The sequence below is a fragment of the Monodon monoceros genome, unplaced genomic scaffold (genome assembly GCF_005190385.1).
Source record: "Monodon monoceros isolate NGI ecotype Baffin Bay Population unplaced genomic scaffold, NGI_Narwhal_1 Super_Scaffold_22, whole genome shotgun sequence".
Lineage (NCBI taxonomy): Eukaryota > Metazoa > Chordata > Mammalia > Artiodactyla > Monodontidae > Monodon > Monodon monoceros.
In genome coordinates this window covers 115,764,289-115,792,254 of record NW_021703779.1, presented here as the reverse complement: position 1 = coordinate 115,792,254, position 27,966 = coordinate 115,764,289, and the positions used below count along the sequence as shown (strand labels likewise).

The following is a 27,966-nucleotide window of genomic DNA, read 5'->3' as shown; positions in this document are numbered from 1 at the left end:
GGTTCTATAACTATTTCTGCTTCTACAAAGTCTTTCTGAACTCGACTGCAATGGGACCCTTATGTGAGCCATGTTGTCTATGAAAAGAATCACTCCCCGATTATCTTCACAACTCGTTGTATATTCCCAAACATACGTCTTACAACTTGTGTAACGTGTCTCACAACGTAGACCGTGTGTGTTCCTGAGGCTCACCTGCTCAAGACCTGCCATTCATGTGTTATCTGCCAAGAATCCATGGCAGCCATTCAATCTGGATGGATCTTGATGATTCAGAGTGGGTTTGTCAGTTACTCACAGAAATAACCCACGGTACAAACTAGCCTGGATTCATTATGGCAGAACTGACTTGGCTAAACCAAAATTTCCCCAGTGTAGAAATGAGGATTGGAGTATTTTTAGCTGGTTCATAAAGAGTTAAGTATGTTAGCTACAGGCACTTGTAAATCCAGGCTGTGCTTATTTCTCAGGTTTATAAATAACTTAAACCTATGTAGGAGTTAATTAATTTGGCTCCATTCCACCTACAGTTTACCTTCTTGAGGGAATAACTTGACCCTTCTTATACCCTGTGTTTATAGTTATAAAGAGAACTCCCAACAAAACGAAGAAAACCACACTTCTGTGGAGAAGCTCTAAGATGTCAGACACAGCACAGAATGTCAGAATACCTCTTCCATTAAGGACAAACACATACATGGTATTATTCCTGGCTGGAGTTACTTACCATTCTGGTTTTTTCTCCTTTAAATGACTGATCCGCTACAGCAGAATGAACTTGTGACTTGGTAGCGCTGAATTTTCCTTACTCTAGCCTGACCTCTCCTTTCACTGGCGAATATTTTAAAACAAAATTATTGCCTTTCAGACAGTAGGTCTGCTTCTTCACCTCTGAGGCTTCCCATGATTAAATAAGAAGTTACAGGAGTTTTCTCAGTTGTCAGAATCCCAGAATGCAGGAACACTTAACAGTAAGAATAAAAGAGACCACTTGTCATGCTGACAGATTTCACTGGTAACACCTCTGAAAGGATCTGACAGATTAGACTCCAGGTAAGGCCCAAGAACTGAGCGTAACAGATGAAAATGAATTCAGTCGTTTGATGTCACGATGTAAATGAAATGTGACTTCATAGAAAGTACTCATTCCTGATGCCATGTCCCTTGCGTCATCCAGTCTTCCCAGCCACTGAAGTGACTGCCATCACAAAATGTCATGCCAGAGTCTAGCCCGGTAACTGGGATGGTAGCTTGCATTGTATCGTTGATTTCATTTTTTAAAATGTAATCTCAATGAATCATTCATTTCATGAATGTGACTAAAATTTTATCGTAAGTTACAGATAAATAATGGTTAAGAAAAGTCACATACCTCACTCAGGGAATTCTGCTATAAGATCTGAGAAACAATGGGCAGGTAAAAGTGAGAAGCCATCCACTCTTTTTCAGAGCTATGAAGTCCACTGGATTTCACCATTTTGAGACTTCGGTCCAGGATGGAGAGGAGGCTCCTGCTCTGAGCCATCTTACACTTGTTAGAACATTGGCTGTGAGAATAGATCTTGCCTCTTACTCCTGAACCAGTGCAGGGAAGGATGGCAGTGACGGAGCTGCAGGCTGAGGTCTCATGACTGAAGAGGACACCGACTAGTATTTAGTGAGCACTTGTTTTGTGTCAGTGATTCTTCATGTAAACTTGTAATATTTAACTCAGTCCTGACATCTCAGTGAGATTGTTCCTGGCCTTGTCTCAATTTTGCAGATAAGGAAACTGAGAAAGTGTCTACTCATTGTCAGCTCAATGACTCTGGGACCTAGGACAGGGCCACAAATGAAACCCAAGGTTTTTAGAGCACAGTCTATGCCCATTTCTCCACATCATGCAGCTTCCGGTGAAGTGTAAAGGCAGGACAAATTGTCCTCATTGAAGCCTTGCTGAATTCTTCATGTTTATAGGTTAGTACATCTTGTATGGTATTGATGCCTAGTTTGTTAGAATCCTTACTTTCATGCCTATCAAGATTTTCATGGCACCTGTATTAGCCCAGATGTTTCTAACCACAGGGCCTTTGCTAGGCCCTGACCGCCATCCACACTCAGGGCGTGGATTAGTTTCCTGTGGCAGCCATAACAAATGGCCACAGACTTGGTGGCTTAAAACAACAGAATTATATTCTTTCGCATTTCTGGAGGCCAGAAACCCAAAATCGAGTTTTGGCAGCGGTGCACTCCGTCCAGAGGCTCTAGGAGAGGATCTGTTCCTTGCCTCTTCTAGTTTGGGGTGGCTTCAGGCATTCCTTGGTGTTCCTTGGTTTGTAACTTCATCACTTTAATCTACGCCTCTGTCTTCATATCACCTCCTCTTCTACTGTGTCTTTTTCTCCTCTTTCTCCAATATCCCTTGCCTTTCCTTTATAAGGACATTTGTAATTGGATTTAGGGCCCACCCAGATAATTGAGGATGATCTCATCTCAAGATCCTTAATTTAATGACATCTGCCTCTTTTTTCAAATATGGCAAAATGTTCACAGGTTCAGGGATTAGGATGTGTACATATCTTGTGTGAGAATCAGCGTCCCCCACCAGTGCTCTGAACCACAGGGAATCAGGCTGCCCAGGGCCAAACTGAGTCACTAAGGAATAGGAAGATAAGATGGTGGCTACCCTCCCCTCCTACCTTTTAAAATATGGCCACTCACCCATTGCGCCCTCCAGTCCCCAAGCTACCCTGACACCCCATGAGATCAGTCTCAGGTCAACTGAGGTCCATCCATTCGTGTAAACAGGGTAGTATGAGAGAGATCGCAAGAACTTAGGAATCTCACAGAACCGGGTTTGAAGTTACTCAAAACACTTCCTTTTGATGTGACCTTGGACATGTTCACTGACCTTCTCTAGGACTCAGTTTGTTCACCTGCAGAACAGAAATGAGATGAAGCAATCCATTTTGGTCAGAGGTTCCTGTAAGAGAAAAAAGTGTCTTGGCTTTGGGGACAGAGAGACATGGGTTTGTTTCCTGGCTCTGCCACCCACTAACTGCAATTTGGGGCAAGACACTGAAAATCTCTTAAAGCCCAGTTTCCTCATGCACACACAATAGGGATAATAACCCTTATCTTACAGAGATCCTAAGATTTAATAGCAAAAGTTACAGAAACTATAGTTGGTGTCAATGCATGTTTATTATATTCATTATTGTTACTGTGTTGTCATCGGCTACAACTCAGAGAGGGCAGAATCTATGCTAGATGCCCTACCGTGCACTATGGAGCAATGCAGAGATGCATCTTGGTCCTCCTGTAGAGAAGACTGAGCTTTTAGAAGGAGAAAGATGGTATGATTGTGAGAAACTAGAAACACCACTCAACGTATGCCCCTGAAAATTAATTCCTTGGGATACAGTTAAGTTATAGGCACTCTTGGGTGAAATTGCATAAATTTGAAGAGTTTAAAAAGGGGTGAAGGGGCTAAGGATTAATTACGTTTTAAGGAGCCAACATTTTAACTATGGTAAACGTTTTGATATCCAGACCACAGATCAAAGCTAATGTCTTTCCTGTCAAAATTCGCAGATTTTAAATATGTCCTGGGGAAAAGTTGAGAAATGTAGACAACTAACAAATGAACCCTTTTTAATTGCTTTTTACTTTTCTAGCCGAATGCTCATGGAGATTTTCTTCTTGTTTTACTGGCAAATTCCAATTGGGGTCATTAGAGTGACAAAACCAGCTTGACTGTTCTTATATATCTTGCTTTGTACAGAAGTTAAAAGTGTTGCTGCAGACATCAAGATATTACAATTCAGACCACCGAGGGAGCCTTCCAGGTCAACAGTCCACATTAGCCTGGTTCCTGCCTCCTTTGATTGCAGTCAAGTACAAAACAGCTGTTAAGTCTTTGGACATCAGTTCAAATGCATTACCACAATCAATAGTAGAGGAAAAGGACTTCCCTAAAGAAAGCGGCCAGTGAACAGTGACATACAGAAGGCGGGCTTTGACATCATAGTAAGCATCAGGCCAAGGAAGTAGAACTTTTGTTTCCTGCATGTGCAAATCCAGGTTCCGAGGATCCATTCTCGTGCTCAATAGACAGTGAGTAAGTGCTGCTGACCCTTGAACAATGGGGGGATTAGGGGCACCGACCCTCCACAGAGTCAGAAATCTGCCTAGAACTTGATAGTTGGCTGGCTGTATCCTAGGTTCTGCATCTGCAGGTTCAACCAATCGTGGATCATCTAGCATGTACCGTACTATGTATCTAGTGAAAAAAATATTCGCGTGTAAGTGGACCTGCGCAGTTCACACTCGTGTTGTTCAAGGGTCAACTCTACTTTGCAAATTCACCAGCCTTGTGCCAGATGCTGGCGATACAGAGATAAAGAAGACAGCCCTGACGGGGAACCTCTGAAAGTTACTGTGAGACGCTCCTGCTCATTTTAGGAAGGGTAGGGGCGGAGACTTCACAGAGGAGGGGCAATTTCAGCTACATATGAGAGGGTGGAATGGGAACTAAGCCTGGATATCAGAGGCAGAGATTTTATTAAAGGCAAAGGACAAAGGCACAGAGATGTGAAAACAAACAAACAAAAAGCATTAAGATAGGTGAAGGGGGAAGGACTGGCTCTTTGGGTCTGAACATATCTAGGAAGTGTTTCTGGGTAGATCCAGGACCAGATGATGGATAGGATATAGGAGAGGAAAGAGGCTGAAAGGCTGTGAAGCCTTACTTAGGCTTGGGCACTGGGCAGGCAGTTTGGGTTTGCCCAGCGTACTTTCTCTGTGCAGCAAAATCTGGGCCACCAGAGACAGCGCATCCCTGGAGCTCTGGGTGATTAAGGGCTAATTCAAATAGCAAGTAATCGTTCCTCATTTAATTTCTTTTAAAACATTTTCACAGTGCAGATAATGAGGAAAAATCTTCTGCTTTGAAAAGTCAAGCAGGATCCACCACTTTAAAGAAATTAGTCTCAAACTCTTGCAAATGGAAGCTAGTAAGTGAGCAGATACTGGCAGTTTGGTTCAGGAGCTTAAAGATTTCCCTGTCTCACTAAAGAAAGATTGAATCATTGGTTACCCATGAAGGTTTCCCAAGGAAAAAGAGGAAAGTCCCAATGATTTCTTTTTTGTTTATTTCTTTATTTATTTTTAATTTTTTTTTGTGGTACACGGGCCTCTCATTGTTGTGGCTTCTCCCATTGCGGAGCACAGGCTCCGGACGCGCAGGCTCAGCGGCCATGGCTCACGGGCCCAGCCGCTCCGCGGCATGTGGGATCTTCCCGGACTGGGGCACGAACCCGTGTCCCCTGCATCGGCAGGTGGACTCTCAACCACTGCACCACCAGGGAAGCCCTTTGTTTACTTCTTATAAAACTATTACATTTCCTCTCTTTGACCTGGTGCTAGTAGAACTGGTAATGTATTGCAACTTGAAAACTAGCAGTTGATTTTGGAATCTTAGTGTTAACAGGGACCATTTCAATAACATTAAGCCTCAGAGTGGTTATGTGGCTTGCCCAGAGTCACACAGCTACTTAGTTGCAGATCTAGCTGGACCAGAAGACAGAAGGCCAAGGTTTTCATTACCTTTCCTTTTGTCAGTGCTGCCCTCTGGCCACGGTAGTGAATGATGGTTGCATTTTGCTGGGTGGTGAGAAAGGACAGTAGGAAGTGAGGTAAAGAGATGGTTGGGGGAATTCTAACAAATTCTTGGAGGCAGGAAGTTCTCTGGCTCACTGTAACACCTTGGAGAAACCAGCCCACTTGAAGCAGGGGCTTCAGATTAGAGAAACATGGGAATCAGTCCCCCGGGAAGACCCTGGAGATGCCAGACTATTTGACCCAGGCTTGGTAAAGAACTGCCAAGGGCTTTTAATTTCCTACAAATAAAACAACCTTCTCCTCCTCCAGTGCAGATGTAGAGTGGGTGTTTATATGTTGGTTCCCTTGCCCTCTTCCCCAGTTTGTTTTCTGGAAAGTGGAGGGTGAAATCCCTCCCTGGCTTTTCCCACAGGACTGGTTGGGAAAATAGGGAGGAAAGGGAGTTTAGATTTTATTCTAAGTCTCTTGGGTAGTCCCTGGAAGATTTTAAGTAAGGAAATGAATGATACGATTTTTTTAGCCATGTTTTAAAATTGAAATATAGTTAATTTACAATGTTGTGTTAGTTTAGGTGTACAGCCAAGTGATTCAGTTATACACACACACACACACACACACACACACACACACACACACACATACACACACACACACATATGTATATTCTTTTTCAGATTCCTTTCCATTATAGGTTATTACAGGATATTGAACATAGTTCCCTGTGCTATACAGTAGGTCCTTGTTGGTTATCTATTTTATAAACAGTAGTGTGTATATGTTAATCCCAAACTCCTAATTTCTCTCTCCCTCCCCACCCCACTATCCCCTTTGGTAACCATAAGTTTGTTTTCTATGTCTGCGAGTCTGTTCCTGTTTTGTAAAAAAGTTGATTTGCATCACTTTTTTAGATTCCACATATAAGCGATATCATATATTTGTCTTTTTCTTTCTGACTTACTTCACTTTGTATGATAATCTCTAGGTCTATCCATGTTGCTTCAAATGGCATTATTTCATTCTTTTTTATGGCTGAGTAATATTCCATTGTCTATATATATACCACATCTTCTTTATCCATTCATCTGTCAATGGACACTTAGGTTGTTTCCATGTATTGGCTATTATAAATAGTGCTGCTATGAACATTGGGGTGCATGTATCTTTTTGAATTAGAGTTTTCTCCAGATATATGCCCAGGAGTGGGATTGCTGGATCATATGGTAGTTCTAGTTTTAGTTTTTTAAGGAACTTTCATACTGTTTTCCATAGTGGCTGCCCAATTTACATTCCCATCAACAGTGTAGGAAAGTTCCCATTTCCCCACACCCTCTCCAGCATTTATTGTTTGTAGATTTTTAATGATGGCCATTCTGACCGGTGTGAGGTGATACCTCATTGTAGTTTTGATTTGCATTTCTCTAATAATTAGCGATATTGAGCATCTTTTCATGCACTTGTTGACTGTGTGTATGTCTTCTTTGGAGAAATGTCTATTTAGGTCTTCTGCCCATTTTTTGATTAAGTTGTTTGTTTTTTAACAATATTAATTTGTATGAGCTGTTTTTATATTTTAGAAATTAATCCCTTGTTGGTTGCATCATTTGCATATTTTCTCCTAGACCGCAGATTGTCTTTTTGTTTTGTTTATGGTTTCCTTTGTTGTGCAAAAGCTTTTAAGTTTGATTATGCCCCATTTGTTTATTTTTATTTTTATTTCCATTACTCTAGGAGATGGATCCAATAAAATATTGCTGCAATTTATGTCAAAGAGTGTTCTGCCTATGTTTTCCTCTAGGAGTTTTATAGTACCTGGTCTTACAGTTAGGTCTTTGATCCATTTTGAGTTTATTTTTGTATATGGTGTTAGAGAATGTTTGATTTCATTCTTCTAAATGTAGCTGTCCACTTTCCCCAGCACCACTTATTGAAGAGACTGTCTTTTCTCCATTGTATATTCTTGCCCCCTTTGTCATAGATTAATTGACCATAACTATGTGGATTTAATCTCTGGGCTTTTTATCCTGTTCCATTGATCTACATGTCTGTTTTTGTGTCAGTACCATACTGCTTTGATGACTGTATCTTTGTAGTATAGTCTGAAGTCAGAGAGCATGATTCTTCCAGTTATGTTTCTGTTATTCTTTCTGAAGATTGTTTTGGTTATTTGGGGTCTTTTGTGTTTCCATACAAATATTTTAATTTTTTGTTTCATTTCTGTGAAAAATGCCATTGGTAATTTGATAGGGATTGCATTGGATCTGTAGATTGCCTTGGGTAGTACAGTCATTTTAACAATATTGACTCTTCCAGTGCAAGGACACAATATATCTTTCCATCTGTTTGTATGGTTTTCAGTTCTTTCATCAATGTCTTATAGTTTTCAGAGTACAGGTCTTTTGCCTCTTTCGATAGGCTTATTCCTAGGTGTCTTTTTTAATGTGATAGTAAATAGGAGTGTTTCCTTAGTTTCTCTTTCTGATATTTCATTGTCAGTGTATAGAAATGCAACAGATTTCTGTATATTTATTTTGTACCAGCAACTTTACCAGATTCACTGGTGAGCTCTAGTAGTTTTCTGGTAGTGTCTTTAGGATTTTCTATGCACAGGATCATGTCACCTCCAAACAGTGAACGTTTTACTTATTTTCGAATTTATATTCTTTTATTTCTTTTTCTTCTCTGATTGCTGTGGCTAGGACTTCCAAAACTATGTTGAATAAAAGTGGTGAGAGTTGGCATCCTTGTCTTGTTCCTATTCGAGAGGGAATGCTTTCAGCTTTTCACCTTTGAGTATGAAGTCAGCTATGGGTGTATCATACCTTTATTATGTTGAGGTATATTCTCTCTGTGCCCATTTTCTGGAGAGTTTTTATTATAAATGGATGTTGAATTTTATCAAAAAATTTTTTCTGCATCTATTGAGATGATCATATGGTGTTTATTCTTCAATTTGTTAATGTGTATCACATTGATTGATTTGTGGATATTGAAAAATCCTTGCATCCCTGGGATAAATCCCACTTGATCATGATGTATGATCCTTTTAATGTATCATTGTGTTCGGTTTGCTAGTATTTTGTTGAAGATTTTTGCATGTATGTTCATCAGTGATATTGGCCTGTAATTTTCTTTTTTTGTGATATTTTTGCCTCTTTTTGGTATCAGGGTGATTGTGGCCTCATAGAATGAATTCGGAAGTGTTCCTTCCAAAAGGAACACATGTTGCAATTTTTTGGAATAGTTTCAGAAGGATAGCTGTTAACTCCTCTCTAAATGTTTGGTAGGATTTACCCATGTAACCATCTGGTCCTGGACTTTTGTTTATTAGGAGTTTTTAAACTACTGTTTAAATTTCAGTGCTGGCAATTTGGTCTGTTCATATTTTCTGTTTCTCCCTGGTCCAGTCTTGAGAGATTGTACCTTTCTAAGAATGTATCCATTTCTTATAGGTTGTCCATTTTATTGGCATATAGTGGCTCAGAGTAGTCTCATGATTCTTTGTATTTCTGTGGGGTTGCTTGTAACTTCTCCTTTTTCATTTTTGATTTTATTGCTTTGGGCCCTCTCCAATTTTTTTATAGATGAGTCTGGCTAAACGTTTATCAATGTTGTTTATCTTTTCAAAGAACCAGCTTATAGTTTAATTGAAGTTTCCTATTGTTTTCCTCATCTCTATTTCCTTTATTTTTGCTCCGATCTTTAAGATTTCTTTCCTTCTACTAACTTTGGATTTTGTTTGTTCTTCTTTCTCTAGTTGCTTTAAGTGTAAGGTTAGGTTGTTTATTTGAGGTTTTTCTTGTTTCCTGAGGTAAGTTTGTATCGCTATAAACTTCTCTCTTAGGACTGCTTTTGATGCATCCCATAGGTTTTGGATCATCATGTTTTTGTTTTCATTTGTCTCTAGGTATTTTTTAATTTCTTTGATTTCTTGAGTGATCCATTGGTTGTTTATTAGCATATTGTTTAGCCTTCACGTGTTTATTTTTTTGCAGTTTTTTTCTTGTAGTTGATTTCTAGCCTCATAACGTTGTGGTTGCAAAAGATGCTTGATATGATTTCAGTTTTCTTAAATTTGCCAACGCTCACTTTGTGACCCAGCATGTGATGTATCCTGGAGAATGTTCCATGTGCACATGAAAAGAATGTGTATTTTGCTGCTTTCCGATGGAATGCTCTATAAATATCAACTAAGTCCATCTGGTCAAATGTGTCATTTAGCACCTGTGTTTCCTTATTGATTTTCTGTCTGGATGATCTGACTATTGATGTAAGTGGGGTGATAAAGTCCCACACTATTATTGTGTTAAGTCTATTTCTCCTTTTATGGCTATTAGCACTTGCTTTGAGGTGATTGTACGTTGGGTGCATGTATATTTACAATTGTTATATCTTCTTCTTGAATTGATCCTTTGATCATTATGCAGTGTCCTTCTTTGTCTCTTGCGACAGTCTTCATTTTAAAGTCTATTTTGTCTGATATAAGTATTGCTACTCTGGCTTTCTTCTGATTTCCATATGCGTGGAGTACCTTTTTCCATCCCCTCACTTTCAGTCTGTATGTGTCCCTAGGTCTGAAGTGGGTCTCTCGTAGACAGCATATATATGGGTCTTGTTTTTGTATGGGTCTTTGTTTTGTTTAGCCAGTCTATGTCTTTTGGTTGGAGTATTTAATCCATTTACATTTAAGGTAATTATCACTATGTATGTTCCTATTACCATTTTCTTAATTGTTTTGGGTTTGTTATTGTAAGTCTTTTCCTTCTCTTCTGGCTCCTGCCCAGAGAAGTTCCTTTAGCATTTGTTGTAAAGCTGGTTTGGTGGTGCTGAATTCTCTTAGCTTTTGCTTGTCTGTTAAGCTTTTGATTTCTCCATCAAATCTGAATGAGATCCTCGCCGGGTAGAGTAATCTTGGTTGTAGGTTTTTCTCTTTCATCACTTTAACTATATCCTGCCACTCCCTTCTGGCCTGCAGAGTTTCTGCTGAAAAGTCAGCTGATAACCTTAGGGGGATTTCTTTCTATGTTATTTTTTGTTTTTCCCTTGCTGCTTTTAATATTTTTTTCTTTGAATTTAATTTTTGTTACTTTGATTAATATGTGTCTTGCTGTGTTTTTCCTAGGGTTTATCCTGTATGGGACTCTCTATGCTTCCTGGACATGGGTGACTATTTCTTTTCCCATGTTAGGGAAGTTTTCAACTATAATCTCTTCAAATACTTTCTCAGATGCTTTCTGTTTCTCTTCTTCTTCTGGGACCCCTATAATTCGAATGTTGGTGCCTTTAGTGTTGTGCCAGAGGTCTCTGCGATTGTCTTCAATACTTTTCATTCTTTTTTTTCTTTATTCTGCTCCTTGGCAGTTATTTCCACCATTTTGTCTTCCAGCTCACTTATTCGTTCTTCTGCCTCAGTCATTCTGTTATTGATTCCCTCTAGTGTATTTTTCATTTCAGTTATTGTGTTGTCCATCTCTGTTTGTTTGTTCTTTAGATCTTCTAGATCATTGTTAAACATTTCTTGTATTTTCTCAATCCATGCCTCCATTCTATTTCCAAGACTGTGGATCATCTTTACTATCATTACTCTGAATTCTTTTTCAGAGAGATTGCCTATTTCTTCTTCATTTATTTGGTCTTAGAGGTTTTTACCTGCTCCTTCATCTGTGACATATTTTTTTGCCATCTTATTTATTTATTTATTTTTTATGAGTGGGATTGTGTTCCTGTCTTACTGGTTATTTGGCCTAAGGCTTCCAACACTGGAGTTTGTAGGCTGTTGGGTAGAGCTGGGTCTTGGTGCTGAAATGAGGGCCTCCATGAGACCTCACTCCGATGAGTATTCCCTGGGGTCTGAGATTCTCTGTTAATTCAGTGTTTCAGACTTGGAGCTCCCAATGTAGGAGCTTTGGCCCGACCCCCGGCTGGGAATCCACGGAGATATTCCTGAAAGTGGCCAGAGTCTGGAGTGCTCCAGGCACACACACCCCAAGCCGGTGCCCCTCACTTGACTGTGATAGTTTTAAGGTGCCTATTAGACATCCAGATGGCAATGTCAAGTAGGCAGTTGGATATGAGCGGAAATGTAAACCTGGGAGTCATCAGTACATAGACAGTATTTAAAGCTATAGGACTGAATGAGGTCACTTAGGATGAGAAGAAAAGGAGGCTGCAAAACAGTTTGGGAGAGAGGCCAGTGTGATAGAAATAGAACCAGGAGAGTGCAGCGTTCTGGAAGCCAAGGGAAGAACAGGTTTTAGAATGGATGGAATAGTCAGATATGTCAAGTCCTGCTGGGAATCAAGTAAATTAAGAGCAGAGAAGAGACCACTGTCTTCGATGACATGAAGGTCATTGATAACTTTTGCAAAAACAGTGTCTGTAGAGTGAGCGGTGAGGAGAGAAACTGGAATTAGAGTTGAGGAAAAAATGAGAGATGTAGGGGCTTCCCTGGTGGTGCAGTGCTTGGGAGTCTGCCTGCCAATGCAGGGGACAGGGGTTCGAGCCCTGGTCCCGGGGGATCCCACATGCCACGGAGCAACTGGGCCCATGTGCCACAACTACTGAGTCTGCACTCTAGAACCCGTGAGTCGCAACTGCTGAGCCCGCGTGCCACAACTACTGAAGCCCGTGCGCCTAGAGCCTGCGCTCCGCAACAAGAGAAGCCACCGCAATGAGAAGCCCACGCACCGCAGTAGAGTGGCCCCCGCTCGCCGCAACTAGAGAAGGCCCGCGTGCAGCAATGAAGACCCAACACAGCCATAAATAAATAAATAAATTTTTTAAAATGAGAGATGTAAAGTCAAAATGGTGACTACAGACTACTTACACAAGAGATTTTGTTGTGAAGTGGATGAGAAATGAGGTGGCAGGTGGAATGGAGATTTAGGGTAAAAGGAATTTTTGTAAAAATGGCAAATACCTAAGGCAAGCCCATTTGCTGCTGAAGATGATCAGAGGGAGAGGGAGAAATTTGAGATGCAAGAAAGAGAGGGAATAATGAGAGGAAGGGGACCCCTTAGAAGGCTAGAGGGGATGCGATGAACACTGAGCACAAGTGGAGGAGATAGCCACAGAGAGAAGCAGGGACATTTTACTATAGGGCTGCTCCTTTGTCAATTGAGTGGGCCTAAAACATCATCTGTGAGCGAAAGGTTAGACGTTGGATTTGTTTGTAGGTTTGAGAAGGGAGAGAAAGCTGTGAAATCGTTGTTTTGGCAGTAGGAATGTGAACATGAAAGCAAGCGGTGTGATGTTCAGGCAACATAGAGGGCTCATTTGAAATTTAAAATCAGGGTTTTAAATTTTAAAACGAAACCTGCCAACACTGCTGTGTGTTTTTGCAGACAATATTCAGCTGCTAAAATAGAGGGATGTAGTAGGCAGAGAGGAGAGTTGACTGAAGTTGGGACTTTGCAAGGCAGATGTGATAGAGGGAGAGAGAAATTAGTGAGCTAAGCTTGTTTGCAAGAGAGTGAATACAGTGATGGATTGTTGAGTCAAAGGTTTGGATAGAGTGAATTGAAGACATAGGGTAGATGATTAACTGTGAGAAGGTGGTGAGTACCTTGCAGGTCTTGATGAAGTTAATTACTGAATGATCTGGAAGGAAGAGAAACAGGCAGATAGAGAAAGAGGAGCCCAAAAGGGAGATTGAGGAGTGACCTGTGAAGACGGAGAGGGAAAGAATGTTTCTAGAAGGAAGGAGCAGTCAGCAGGGTGAGACATCAAGTAAGATAGGGATAGAGGGCTTCCCTGGTGGCGCAGTGGTTGAGAGTCCACCTGCCAATGCAGGGGACACGGGTTCGTGCCCCGGTTCGGGAGGATCCCATATGCCGCGGAGCGGCTGGGCCCGTGAGCCATGGCCGCTGAGCCTGCGCGTTCGGAGCCTGTGCTCCGCAACAGGAGAGGCCACAGCAGTGAGAGGCCCGCGTACTGCAAAAAAAAAAAAAAAAAAGAAAAAGATAGGGATAGAATGACAAGAAGATCGTTGTTGGCCTTGGCAAGAGCCATTTCAGTGGAGTGATAGTATCCGTTGTGGCGGACTGAGAATTGATTGGGGACGAGGAAGTTGAGACAGAGAAATCAGAAGCTGGTTGTGCAGGGAAACTAAAAAAATAGGTGGTTGCTAGAGGGGAATATGGAGCCTTAAGTGACTGAGCAACTCTTGATTTTTTTTAATGGAAATTATTATTGGTATAATTGTAGATTCACATGCAGTTAGTTGCAAGAAATAAACAGAGATTTTTTTTTGCATGACCTGCCCAGCTTCCCCTAACAATCACATCCTGCATTAACACAGTACAATATACCACCCAGGACATTGACACTGCTATAAAATGCCGATTGTACCCAGATTTCCACAGCACCACCTGCACTTGCGTGTGCGTATACATATTAAATTCTGTACAGTTTTATCACTTGTGTGAGTTGTGTGTGCATCAACACTCTTAGGACTACACACGGTTCCAACACCAGATGGATCCCTCATGTTGCTCTTTTATAACCGCATACGTCACCCTCCTGCATCCCTCTCACCATCCCTCCCCCATCCCTAACTGCTTGCAACCACTAATCTCTTTTCCATTTCCATAATTTTGTCATTTCTTGAATGCTATATATGTGAAATCACACAGTATGTAAACTTTGGGAATTGGCTTTTCTCATTCAGCATAATTCCCTGAGATTCACCCAGGTATTGTGCATATCAGTAATTTTTTTCCTTTTTATTCCTGAGTTCCATGATATAGATATACCACACTTTGCATAACCATTCACCCATTAAAGAACATCTGAGCTGTTACCTACTGGTTTTCCGATCTTACACGTAAAGCTGCTATAAACATATTTGTACAGATTTTTGTGTGAAGATGGGTTTTCATTTCTCTGCAATAAATTAAATACTTAGGAGTGCAATTACTGGGTCATTTGATAGTTAGTTGCATGTTTAATTTTTTAAGGGACTGCCAAACCATTTTCCAGAGTGGCTGCACCATTTTACATTCTTAAGAGCAATAGATGAGTGATCCAGTTATTGGCATCATCACCAGAATTTTCTCTTGTTATTTTTTATTTTAGCCATTTTACTAAGTGTACAGTGGTATCTTATTGTGCTTTTAATTTGTGTTTCCCTGATAGCTAATGATTTTGAATGGTTTTTTATGTGCTTATTGGCCCTCTGTATATCCACTTTGGTGAAATATCTGTTTGACTTTTGCCGATTTTCTTTTCAGTTGGATTTTTTGACTTTTACTCTTGAGCTTTTTGGGTTTTTTTTTGTTTTTTTACTTTTATTTGCATTTATTTTTTGCGACATTTATTCCCGGGCCATAAGTTTTTGTTTCTTCAGGTTCTTCTGGGATGTCTTTTTCTTCTGGGCAACCTCCTCTTGTGGTTTAGGAACAATCTGTTCTTTTTCAGTAAGGATCATCTCAATGTGGCAGGGAGACCTCATGTATGGGTTGATCCGACCATGAGCTCTATAAGTCCTGTGCCTAATCTTGGGGCCTTTGTTCACCTGGATGTGCTCAATGACCAGAGAATCTACATCTAAGCCCTTAAGTTCAGCGTTACTCACTGCATTTTTGAGCATGTGCAGTAAAAATTCAGCACTCTTTTTGGGCCACCAACCCTGCGTCCAGCCCCACTGTCTGGCCTGGGCACACCTACCAACTCCACCACTGTAACGACGGAATGGCACACATTGCTTCTAAAGTGACGTCCTTCGGATACTTGGCGGCTTTTCAGATATGCATACCCTTAATGGCCTGGGGAGTTTCACGAGCGTTCTTAAAGTGAACACAAAGATTTGAACCTCTTGACTTGCATGATTTTGTGGGGTTTTCTGGGTCAAGTGAATAGCGAACCATTTTTAGAGGTCACCTCAGGCTGTTTACTGGAAAAGCTACTCTTGAGCTTTGACAGTTCTCTGTATATTCTAGATACTCTAGGTAGTTTTAGTCAGATATGTGGTTTGCAAATATTTTCTCCCAGACTGTAGCTAGTGTTTTCATTCTCTTTGCATGGCCTTCCTCAGAGAAAAGAATTTTCTTGAAAAAGTTTTCTTGAATTTCACTTGAAAGATTGTGAAACTCCCCCCTGTTCTTCATGGTTTCAGATGAGAAATATGCAGTCAGTCAAATTGGTATTCTCTCTGGGTAATGTGTTCTTTCTGTTTGGCTGCTTTCAAGATTTCTTTTTTGTCTTTATTCATCAGAAGTTTAATTATAATGTGTCTTGGCATGCATTTCTTTGTGTTTATACTATTTGGAGTTTGCTCAGCATCTTGAATCTATAGGTCTACATCTTTCACCAAACTTCGGAAGTTTTTAGCCCTTATGTTTTTACATTTTTTCAGTTCCATTTTCTTCCTCTCCTTCTTGGAGTCCTATGATATGAATATTGGATCTTCTGTTGTTGTTCCACAGATCTCTGAGGTTCTGTTCATTTTTTTTTACAGTCTGTTTAATTGCTGTTATTCATATTTTGTGAATTCTGTTGATCCATTCTCAAGTTCACTGATTCTATCCTCTGTCATCAATCTACTATTGATTGCATCCAGTGATTTTTAAATTTACATTATTGTATTTTTCATTTTTATAATTTCCCTTTTGTTCTTTTTTATAATTTGTATTTCTTTTCTGAGATTCTGTATTTTTTCATTTGTTTCATGAGAATTTCTAATTGTTGTTTAAGCATTTGTATGATGGCTGCTTTAAAATCCTTGTCAGATAATTCCAACATCAAAGTCATCTCAATGTTGACATTAGTTGATTATCTTTTATTAAAATTCACATTGTGATTTTCCTGGTCCTTGGCATGACAGGTGATTTTTTTATTGTGTCATGGACGTTTTGGTAAATATGTTAGCCAAACAGAGAAAGTGCAGAGTCAGGTAAGTTTATAAGTTTCATAACAGAAATTTGAGGGCATTCTTATCCAATGGACCTAATATTTTTTCTCTGAAACAGAGGTGCAGCATAAAAGCCCAGACACTGAGTTTGACATTCCTGGCTATGAATCCCAGCTGTTAGACCTTTGGCAAGCCAAGTAATCCCTTTATGCCTCAGTTTCCCATAGAAGGGAAATAACAATAGCGTATATCCTCATAGGAATGTTATGATGATCAATTGAAATGAAATCATATTTGTGAAGTGCTTAGAATCAGGTATTACTTAAGTGTTTGTACATAAAACTTTCTCATAGGGTTCTTGTATTAAATGAAATAAGTTTGCTAAGCACTTTGCTTTATCAAACTGCTCAGTATTCAGCATTCAAAAAATAGTCATTTTCCTACTTATTCTTTTCAGCCTTAGGCTGTTCTCTTGAATTAAAATCATTGGTCAAAATTTGCCAAACTCAGCTGAATCCTGTGCCTTTGGTAGAGAGGGTCGAGGTGAGAGTGGACATGGGCATCTGGAACCAGTGTGGGTAGGAATAGTGGGGATGGAGCAGCTGAGTATGAGGAATTTCAAAGCGCCTACCTCAGTGCATTTCTGCTGCAGTGCTCTTTGCCTGCAGGGCTCTATGCAACTTGCTGCCTTTCTTTTCCATAAGGCTGCGTGCTCTCTTGGTCAGGACCAGCAATAAGAGAAGGTTCCAACCTCTTCACATCACAACATGCCCTCCATGTTGCAACATACACCCTCTCCCAAAGTAACATTTGAATGTCCCTGAGAAAACCATTGTTTTGAAGTGTCTGAAATATGTTCATATGAGCAGTCAGCTACATCAATCGTGAAAAAAACCCTCTTAGTTCTATTTGTTTTGCAACAGTGGAAAAATCATACGACCTTTCATGGTAGTAAAGGAATACAAAGAAGAATTAAGAGTGCCATCTCGTGGAGCGAGCTGCTATTACCACTCAGGAGTTACAAAAAGCCACCAGTGGGAGCTGAGTGTGTGTGTTTTTTTTTATATCCTCAAGGCCCAGCCTGGAAGAAATGCTTGAAAATTACTTGATGAATAAATGAATGAATGAGAGAAGGGGATAGGGATGAAGTGGAGACTTGCTTTGGAAAGTTATTGGTAAGATGGATGTCACCTTGATAAAACGTCTAATGCCCTGGCCATTGTTGGTTTGGAGACCTTTAAAAATGGTATTGTAGGGTACCCTGAGGCATTATTGTGTACCTGCAGTAGAGGAAAATGAGGCAATGAAATGTTTGCATAAGTAAATCACAGGCTACCAACTTTTCCATGTTCTGGTCTTGGCAGTGGTAGATGAGTAAACTGCCTGATGGTGTTAGTCTCTTCCTGTAAGTATCAGTGTGCTACGAATTAATAAAGCATTGAAAGAACATGAAGAATAGGTTTGCTTCCGAGCTGGTAGGTGCCGTCTGTGTTCTAGAAGGTTGAACTAAATGAAATTGAAAAAGAACTATTTTGACTTGTAACAATGTCAATTTCATAGGGATCGGCCTAATATTTCAAACTAGTTCGTGTAACAAATTTATTCTGGACATACAATAGGTCTAGATGCTGTGTGAGGCCCTGGAGCATACAGAGACAAATAAGACATGGGTTTTGGCTTCAAGTACCTCAGCATTAAGTGGGGGAAGTGGACACTTAGATAACATGCCTTGTATTCTAGTCATTTCTGTTAAGTGCCAACTGTGTAAGGTTAAGCCAAACTCTGTGGAGGTGCTATGGAAGCTCTAGGAAGGCGTAACAATTTGGCGTGGCGGATAAGAGCATGGCCTCTGGCTCCAACTTGTCTGTGTTTGAATCTTAATTTTGCTACTTACCAGTTGGATGACTTTGGGCAAAGTACTAAACTTCTCTATACCTCAGTTTCCTCATCTATAAATTGGGAGAATACAGTGCCCCCTTCACATGAATGAAGTCAGGATTAAATGAGTTAATATGTACAAAGCCCTTGACTAGCTAAACTTCACTATTAGTTCTTTCACTTTTTAAGTTTAAAAATAAGTTACTGGGACTTCCCTGGTGGTGCAGTGGTTAAGAATCCACCTGCCAATGCAGACGACACGGGTTCGAGCCCTGGTCCGGGAAGGTCCCACATTGCCACGGAGCAACTAAGCCCGTGCGCCACAACTATGGAACCTGCGCTCTAGAGCCCACGAGCCACAACTACTGAGCCCGTGAACCACAACTACTGAAGCCCGCGCACCTAGAGCCCGGCGCTCCACGACAATAGAAGCCACCGCAATGAGAAGCCCACGCACCGCAAGGAAGAGTAGCCCCCGCTCGCTGCAGCTAGAGAAAGCCCGCATGCAGCAACGAAGACCCAACACAGCCAAAGAATAAATAAATAAATAAATAAACAAGTTACTTATTGCGGTCCTACTTTTACTCGTTCCTATGAGGAGTGGGTAGAAACCATTATCTCCTCCCTTCTAGTAGATCATCATCTCCTTCAAGTCTGGTCCTGAGACAGGGCCTAGAGCAAAGGAGTGGCACAATGACAGGACAGAGGACAGTAGTACTGGTGTCACTGGACTGTATGGTACATTGGGCTTGTGTTAAGAGTATGGAAGATTATTTGAATCTATCCATGTACACACTTGTTAAGGTAAAACCCCTTCTGGGTTGGCTTTAACAAAATCAACCGAAAAAACTAGAAAGAATCTTAACAAAATAAAGGCATGGGTGTGTCCTACTGCCGGCATATGGTACCTTAAGTGTGTTCTGTAGACGCTTGATGGATGCTGAATGGTCTGTGTTCTCAAGTTGTGAAATAACTCCTCCATGAAATACAGTTTGTATTAAATTGCTTAATCCTAAATTATTTTTTGTGCCTTAGCAAAAGTATTGACGGCTAAGAAGGAAGATTATAAACATAAACTGTTATGGAATATGGACAGTCCAAATTTTACTTGGGTTGTAATGCCTTAGCCACTTAACAATATATTGTAGCATGGCTTTATGAAAAGTGGATAATGTCCATCATTTGATTGTTCAGTATTTCAAAGTTCTTAGGCTAATGGGCAATTGTTATTGATGTTTAATGTTTCTTAACATGTACAAGTGGGAACAGTGACATGTTTGCTCCTCTCCCCCATCACCGCCCACTTGGTCCCGGAGACTTGGGAAGCCCATCTGCCTTACTCACCAGTAAGTCCAACTTTGCTCCTGTCATCTAGGGGCCCAGTGAGATCAGGATTTCTCTGGAAGGCCCGCATGCGACCTCACTGGGAGGAATAGCACTGTGCATCAGGACCAGTTCTCGGGCACAGTACAGACTGTGGGGGGCACAGGCCATAAGGGTGGACTAACTGATTTCATGGTTCTATTTGTATTAACTTGCTTCCTGGAATCCTGATCCCTCTTTAAATTTTACGCAGCTACTATCATTTGCCTTTACTGAGTATCAACTGATCACCTCTTTAGCTTTTCAGTGAGGCCCTTTTTCTGGACTAAATATAGACCAGCCATCACCTTGAACTCACAATGACGCAGCAGTTAGCTCGGTGGGGAAATAATAGTCTTCTCTGCTTCTGTGGTTTGAGCCCACTCTATATACGTTCATAACTAGCTTTGCCGGCAAGACTCAATGAATGACACTTCGTCTAGATTCCTGTTAGTAACCAATAGTATGAGACGTAACACCAGTCTAACACAAGATCTATAATATGTGTAGTTAGAGTACTTCATGGATTTTAAAAGTTACCAAAGCTAATGACCTGTTAAATAAATCACAGAGGTAAAAGAAAAAGTGGCCAAAACCATAGTCGATCAATTTGTGTTAGAACTTGAGATTCTAATTTACCATCCGGCGAACAGAACATGCTTTTGAATAGAAAATGAGACCCAACCTCTGGCCATCTTTACATCTTTGCAACTTACTCACAAAACCAGCAAAGTTTGCTCAATGCCAGTGCTAAACATGGTTGAAAACAGCACGGAGTTAAAGGACTGACACACAAAATACATAATAATTGAAAATAAACAGTATCAAAATTCTGTCTGGGGAGACTTCTCTGGCAGTCCAGTGGTTAAGACTCCACACTTCCACTGCAGGGGTCACAGGTTCGATGCCTGGTCGGGGAACTAAGATCCCGGGGGAAAAAAAAAAAATTGGGTAAAACCTTTGCTGTCGTTGGGGGGTGCTGTAATTTGAGAGTACAAATTCAGCAGTGACAAGATGTAAGGTATCGAGCTCCCTATGCCCGCCCTTCACCTAACCAGTTATTCCTGTGTTGTAGTCCTTCCTGTTGTATTCTGGAAGAAGGGAAGCTCATAGAAGATTGCTCCAGATTTAGAAATAATACCAACAATAGAGATGATAATAATATTAGCAGCTCCAATTTCTGGAACCTTTTCTCTGGTTGGGTGCTTAAAATGTGTTACCAGGTTTAGTTCTTGCTAAAGCCCTGAGACATAGGTACTTTTATTCTCCTCATTGTAATATTCGAAAAACTTGCTTTTAAAGAAGTCATCAATTTCCGTTTTCTCTGAAAGCACAGAGAACAGAACCTAACCAATCAATAGCAAAAACGGAGGCTCTTTCTACTTTTCACTTTAAATGGATCTGTTATCACAGCCTCTGCAGAATTTAGCAACCCAACCTTGATGTTCTAAATCCTTCCAAACTGAGTTTGCTCCCTTCCTTTCAGAGAGAAAAGCTTCTTTCTCTTCCAGAATCATGACAGTCTCCTTTCTCCTTGTCTACTCCATCCTGAATGTCAGGGAAAGAAGAGAGGGTGTTCCCATGTTTATCCACTGATTACTGCCCTTAAATGCCCTATAATTATTTCTGGAGGTACAGTACCAGGAAAATTTGACTATCCTATAGCTGTTGATACACAAAAACATCACATATAGGGTTGCCAGTTTTAGCAAATAAAAATAGAGGATGCCTAGTGAAATATGAATTTCAGGTAAAGAACAGCAAAATTTTTTAGTATAAGTATGTCCCAAGTATTGCATGGGCCATACTTATACTAAAAAAATTCATTGTTATCTGAATTTCAAATTTCACTGGGCATCCTATATTTTATCTGGCAATCCTCAATGTTATTTATAATTTCCAAGTTATATAAATGAAATACAGCAGTAAGGCCAATTTTAACTTGTTTCATTATAGTGGGAATCCTACAGAATGAGCTGCACTTCCTTAGAGTCAAATGAGCAGCAGAATGTCCGATTTGGTTAATGGGCCGTCAGCGGAGTACAACCAAGTTAATAATAATTAATAATAATTATATTAAATAATATATAATAATAATAATTAATTATATCTCGCTTAAATAATTATTAATAATTAATAATCACTTAAGAGAAAGGAAACATGCTAATTATATGTAGGATTGCATCAAAGTTCTCTTTGGTTTACTTATTTTATTTAGTTTATTTATATAGTGTTTCAGGTCTGAAAGGGCTGTGCAGGACAATCAGTCTAATGTTCCCCCTAAGATCCCCTACCCCGGCCTGGAACCCCATTCTTCCATTTCAGGGTTGCTGGCGAAAAGGTGGCAGGCCGATGGGGGATGGGGTCGGTCGGGGCTGAAGTCCAACGCTTGCCAAATCACACCCTCCCAGGCTGAGCCTGCTAAGAGCTGGTGCCTTTGGAAAATTATTTGCATAACACTAGACTGTTGGCCCCGATTCGCACAGACATTTAACACTTGTTTGCAGAGTCAGTACTGAGAGCCAAACACAAGTTAAGTTCTGGGAATACAGAGATGGATGGCGCACGGTCACTTCTTTCTAGGAATGCAGAGTCTGGTTGAGGATGGACAAGTAAAAAGATCATTACGAATGTGCCACGGTACAGGGTGTGCCCTGTGCACAACGAGAGTGCAGAGGAGGGGCGTGCTCTTTCAGCCTGGTGGCGTGAACTAAGAGACCTGCTCAGAGAATTTTCAGCTTGAGCAGAATCCAGATGGAAGAATGGGGTTAGTGCGGTGGGAGTGGGTTGAGGGGAGAAAAAGCATTCCAGTGGGGAGGAGGGCAAAGCGGATGCACAGAGGTGTGAGATCAAATGCCAGGCTTTGGAGATTCTAGATACTCATTTTAGCTGTAGTGAGGGTGGGGCATTGGGTGCCGAATCATGAAGGGTCTCTACAGAGAGAATGCAGTTGGGAAACACTGGATTGAACAGTGCCCTGTAGGGTGGTTTTGTTCTTTGCTATATTCTTCCCAGTGCCTAGAATAGTGACTGGCAAATAGTAAGCACTCAATACATGTTGTATTAAATGAATGAATGAACGAGTGATTGCATGAATGGTAGGACTTGTCAGAACCTTCAATAGGCCAGTGTATGTTACAGATCTCAAAAGAGGGGTATAGTATGCAGAGTTTCTGCCTTATTTGACCACATAACTTTTTTGTTTCACTGAATAATACATTTTCAAAGACTATTGATTTTTGGAACACGTTTGGGGAAATCATGTGCTAAAGGAGACCTGCAAATGAATAGCTATATGAATGAATATAAAGTGAGAGAAATCCAGGATAATGTTTCAGGGATTACACTTGGGAAAGATCATGTTCAACTTTGTAACCGGATGGCTCATTGCAGGTGGGCAGCATGGACAACCAGGCACAAGGTGAGCCAGCCCCAGTCCCCGGGGGTTTTGCAAGACCTTTTCAGGGACAGTAACTCGTTTTCTTCATTTACAAGTCAGATTATACTCCAGCTAATCAGGAAAATACCCAGCTTCCCTATGGGCCAGATGTTCCCACACCAATGCTAATCTCTGAAACAGTGGTCTCGAGATGATCACAGTTAACATTTATCAAGCACTAACTTTGCATCAGGCATTTTCTACATTTTATCTCATTGATTTTCCATGGCAGTCACGGGCATAATGATGCCACAGTAACAATTACTTATTGAGTGTTTAAATCTGTGCCAGGTCCTGGGCTAGGCACACTTTACAGACATTATCTTGTTCACACCTCGAAGCAACCTGATCCATTTCTAATAAAACTGAGGCACAGAGAGGTTAGGGAACTAGTGCAAGGTCACACCGGTAGTCAGTGGCAGAGCAAGGACTTGAACCTGGGTCTTTCTTACACTAAAAGCCACATGCTTAACTACTCCACCACGCTGCTGTCAGGGCTACTATAGATATCGGGTCTTTCCGGAAAAACCCTGGCCAACCCAGTGATTCCTTTGCAATGCAGCTCCTGTGTCCACACAAACATATCTTGAAGAAAAAATCCTAACCTCAGTAACTGCCATGAAATAGGATCCGTTTATGACGGCTTGCCAGGTAGCCATGGATCAAGTGTGTATCATTGTTCTCTACGTGAGAGATAAGCTCGGTGACAGCGTTATTGGATGAGAACAGTCAGCTGAGTGGTGCTCCACGCTGATTCATACCTGCAGCTGACGCAGGATGTTGGCTCCCGCGGTGTCACACAATTAGACACCACCTGGGACAGAACCAAACCAAGCAAGTCTGGGCGCTGCTCTGCCAGACCCCAAACTGTACAGTCCTTCCTACTCTTCTCACAGGAGTTCTAGGCTTCCATGAATCTGCTTCGTGCCTTTTTTTCACATAGACCAAAATAAAAGGAAGTGGGCTGACGGGGAGGATTAATGAGATGTCACCTCCTAGGCTGCTGGCACGGAGACTGGCTGCTTGCGAGATTTGTTTTTTAAACTATCCTACTTACTCTCACTTTTTGAACATAAAAGCATTTATTCCCATCATTGCCTAGTCTTTGTAGATGAGTTAATATGAATGGCATGTTTTAAAATTTATAGTAAAGTATAATACATATACAGAAGATTGCATATGTAATTAGTGATTAATATTTACGCACTGAACACACCTAAATAATGACCACCTAGGTGAAGAAGCAGAACATTAACAGCACCCCAAAAAGAGCCACTCTGGTCACTAACTTCTAAGGGTAACCTCTATCCTGACTCTGAACAGCATAGAAGTTAAAAGAAACTACAGGGCTTCCCTGGTGGCGCAGTGGTTGGGAGTCCGCCTGCCGATGCAGGGGACACGGGTTCGTGCCCCGGTCCGGGAAGATCCCACATGCCGCGGAGCGGCTGGGCCCGTAAGCCATGGCCGCTGAGCCTGCGCGTCCGGAGCCTGTGCTCCGCAACGGGAGAGGCCACAACAGGGAGAGGCCCGCGTACCGAAAAAAAAAAAAAAAGAAACTACATGTCAGACATGAAATTTGGACCATCTGACTCCAGAGCTTATACATCAGATAATGAAATGCATGCCTAAAAAACTATAAAACTTTCCAAATTCCATAGAGAGAAGGATGTTCTAGTTCTAAGAAAGTGTTTGATGGTGTCTGAAGGTAAAATGATAGGTACCTAAATAGCCGGGCCTGAAAGGGTGGCTGTGAGTAGAAAGGGGCCGGTGGGTGATGCTGGGTTTCCAAGACGCTGTTCCTGATGGGGCCGATGACAGTCGTGATCTCAAAGGGCTAAGGACCAAGTCCCAAACGTCTGTAACTTTGCAGTCCCTCCGGAGGCCCCCTTCTCTGGGCAGGGGCCCCCTTCCCTGTGGCAGCTTCCCTCCACAAAGGTCAGCTTAGTTGGCCAGCTAGCATGGGTCTTAAATGCAACCAGGTTTTATGGGGCCAAGATGACGCTTGGCTGTGGTAATACAGTCACTGCCAGGCTCTGCACTATATCTCTAGTCTCTAATCCTCGAAATTCCCTCAGCAATTATCATCCCTTTTCACAGGTGAGAAAATTGATGCTCAGTAAGGATAAATGCCCTGGCCAAGGTCACACAGCTTGTAAATGGCTGGACCAGGAGGTCCATGCCTGTTTTGACTACAGCTTCTGCTTGTAGCCATCCTACTCCAAGCTTGAAACAGCCCTTAGCTTTCCAGAGAGTTGCTTTACTGGGGAATCCTTAACTGTGGCCCCCAAGATTTCAAGTTGATGTCTTGAATTTCTGCTCTTTGGGGGATGGTTCAGAAGGAATTTTCAGGGCGTCAGAATGATCATTGAGCACATCATTTACTACTGATGATACCAAAAAAGGCTAAAGTATCCATTAGGACCTCCCTTCTCAAAGTCTGGTCTGTGAACCCACGGCATGAAATGAAGGATCCCAGGCCTGTGAGAATTTACATTTTACCGAGATACGCAGGGGATCTGTACACACATGAAAGCATGAGAAGCAGAGTTGAATGCCAGAACACCGCGTTCAGTGTTACTCTGCTCAAAATGGGTTTATAGGGAACTTATACCTGTCTTGGGTAAAAGACATGGAAACTGAGAGTGAGATTATTGCTCGTATCTTAAGAGGCAGAAAAGGAAGCCGCATCCTCCTTGCTGAGGCAATGGGAAGTTGCGAGAAGATTATAACAGGAACAACCTCCCTCGTTCACTTTGCTCTCTTGGCGGGCACGTGCTGTCATTAGCATTAATTGCATTTACAGTATTCGCACACCTGCTGGGGAAAATAGACACCTTAATTTCTTGCAGTGTAAGGAAACATCAACCATCTCAGCTCTGCCTTTGCAGACATTATAAATCATGTGCAACGTCGAAAAGATATTTAAATTCCCTTAACGTGGGCCGCATTATTTGGCTTAGAGTAGCATTCTGGCTAGCAACAGAGAAGGAGGTTTGCCCTGAAATTATGTCAGCGGGGAGGTGGGAACTGCTACTCTGAGAGGGTTTTCTTCCTGCTTTCTGAGTCCTTTTGTCATCAGTGAACTGACGACTGTGCAGATGTTAGCTTTCTGGAACCTCTCGCTCTGTGACATGATAAAGTTGATATCCTCTAAGAAACAGCACATCCCAGAGTCATTCATTCATGTACCCAATAAGTATTTATTGATCACCTACACAAATCTAGGTGCTAGACCAAATGGTGACCAGATCCTTGTTCTCATGGGCGAGACAGACATTTAACAATCCCCGCTTTGCATTTTTAAAAATGTAAGTATTGGTGTCAGATGCTAGCCCACAGAGGCATAGGATGCAGTGGGCGTAGGGGCTGTCCAGAAACCAGTTGTGTGGACATGGCGGTGGGGTTAGGAAGAACTTTCTGGAGGTATGACATTCAAACTAAGGTCTGAAGCATGAATGGGAGAGGGAGAATCAAGACGAAAGAGTAGTAGGACATGGAACTCACCTCCTCCCACTAATACATCAAAAATACATCTACAGGCCTCAAGGAACAGTTCTCACAGAATGCCTACCGAACACCAGCAGAAGACCTTGAACACCTAAAAGGACAAGAAAGATGAAGGATGAATGGGTGTTAACTAGGTGAATTAGGCAAGAGTAGAGTAGGGGTGGGCATTTCATTCCCAGCTGGGGAAATAGCACATGCAGAGTCCCTTTGGTAGGAAAGAACATGGAACATTCAAAGGATGTGAAACAAGTCCAGGAAGGCTTGAGAGCGGAGAGAAAAGAGAGTTGCATACGAGCCAGATCATGCAGGGTCTTGACAGTCGCCTTGGGGATGGTGACGCTATCTCTGGGGCAATGGGGAGACATGGAAGGGTTTTCAGTAGGCTCAAAGAGATTATGAGTTGTTCCAGGCCTCACAGCTGTTAGGGGCAGAGGGAGGATTCAAATCCAAGCCCGTCTGACTGCTGAACCAGCTCTCTTAACCATGACAACATAGCACTTCTCTGTTTTCATGTGGCGACATTTTTTCTGGAATTCCCTTCAGGCCATCTCTAACTCACATTGTATATACCTTGATTTGTTTTGAAATATGTCTTGGCTTCTTTCTGCTATATGACAATTGGGCATGGGGTCAGAGTGCCTGGCACGGTATGAGTGAGATGAGGGAGTCTGACTTTCGATGTCAAATAAGCTGGTGGAGTGTATACTGGAGGACAGGATCACAGAGTCCTACCTGGTCAAAGGCAACACATGTAATGAGTTTCTGTAAGGGGAAGCCATGCCTAATAGGTCTGACAGTCTTGAAGGGATGACTAAGTGAGCAAATAGGGGAGAGACAGTACATGTAATAATCATCACACCGGCAGGCATGCAAGGCATTTTTATTCTTGCCTTTGAAAAGCACTTTGACCTAGCAAATTGTTACGGAGTCCATACAGCTCGCTGCACGATAGGCCAATCAATTGAGAGACAAGGTGTTCGGGCAAGGAATGGTGACTTTATTTGGAAAGCCAGAAGACTGAGAAGACGGTGGACTAGTGTCCCAAAGTGTCCCACCTTGCCCCCGTCAGGATGCTAGTTTCTTTTACAGAGCAAAGATGGGGGGGGGGGGTGAGGAGGTAAAATTAAAAAGGCAATACGTTATTGCAAATATTTCCTGGTTCCTGCCAGCCTCCGGAGGACGTGTGTTAATGTCTTCTTTCCTGCTGCCATTCACAGGTGAGCCTGGGCAGGATGTTTCCTATTAGGGTAAATGAAGGTATTTTAGCTTAACTTCATTGCTCAGGGGGCAGGGTCCTGGGAGATGGGCCATTAAGTATACTTTAAGCTATAGG

General features: G+C 41.6%; 1 protein-coding gene and 1 pseudogene across 4 annotated transcripts in view; one reads left to right on the top strand and one right to left on the bottom strand.

The window, feature by feature from the left end:
- FGF13 (fibroblast growth factor 13) overlaps nucleotides 1–27,966 on the top strand; it is a 503,351-nt gene that overhangs the window by 347,081 nt on the left and 128,304 nt on the right. The gene's annotated exons all lie outside the window — the stretch shown is intronic.
- On the bottom strand, nucleotides 14,912–15,464 carry LOC114905967 (annotated as a pseudogene).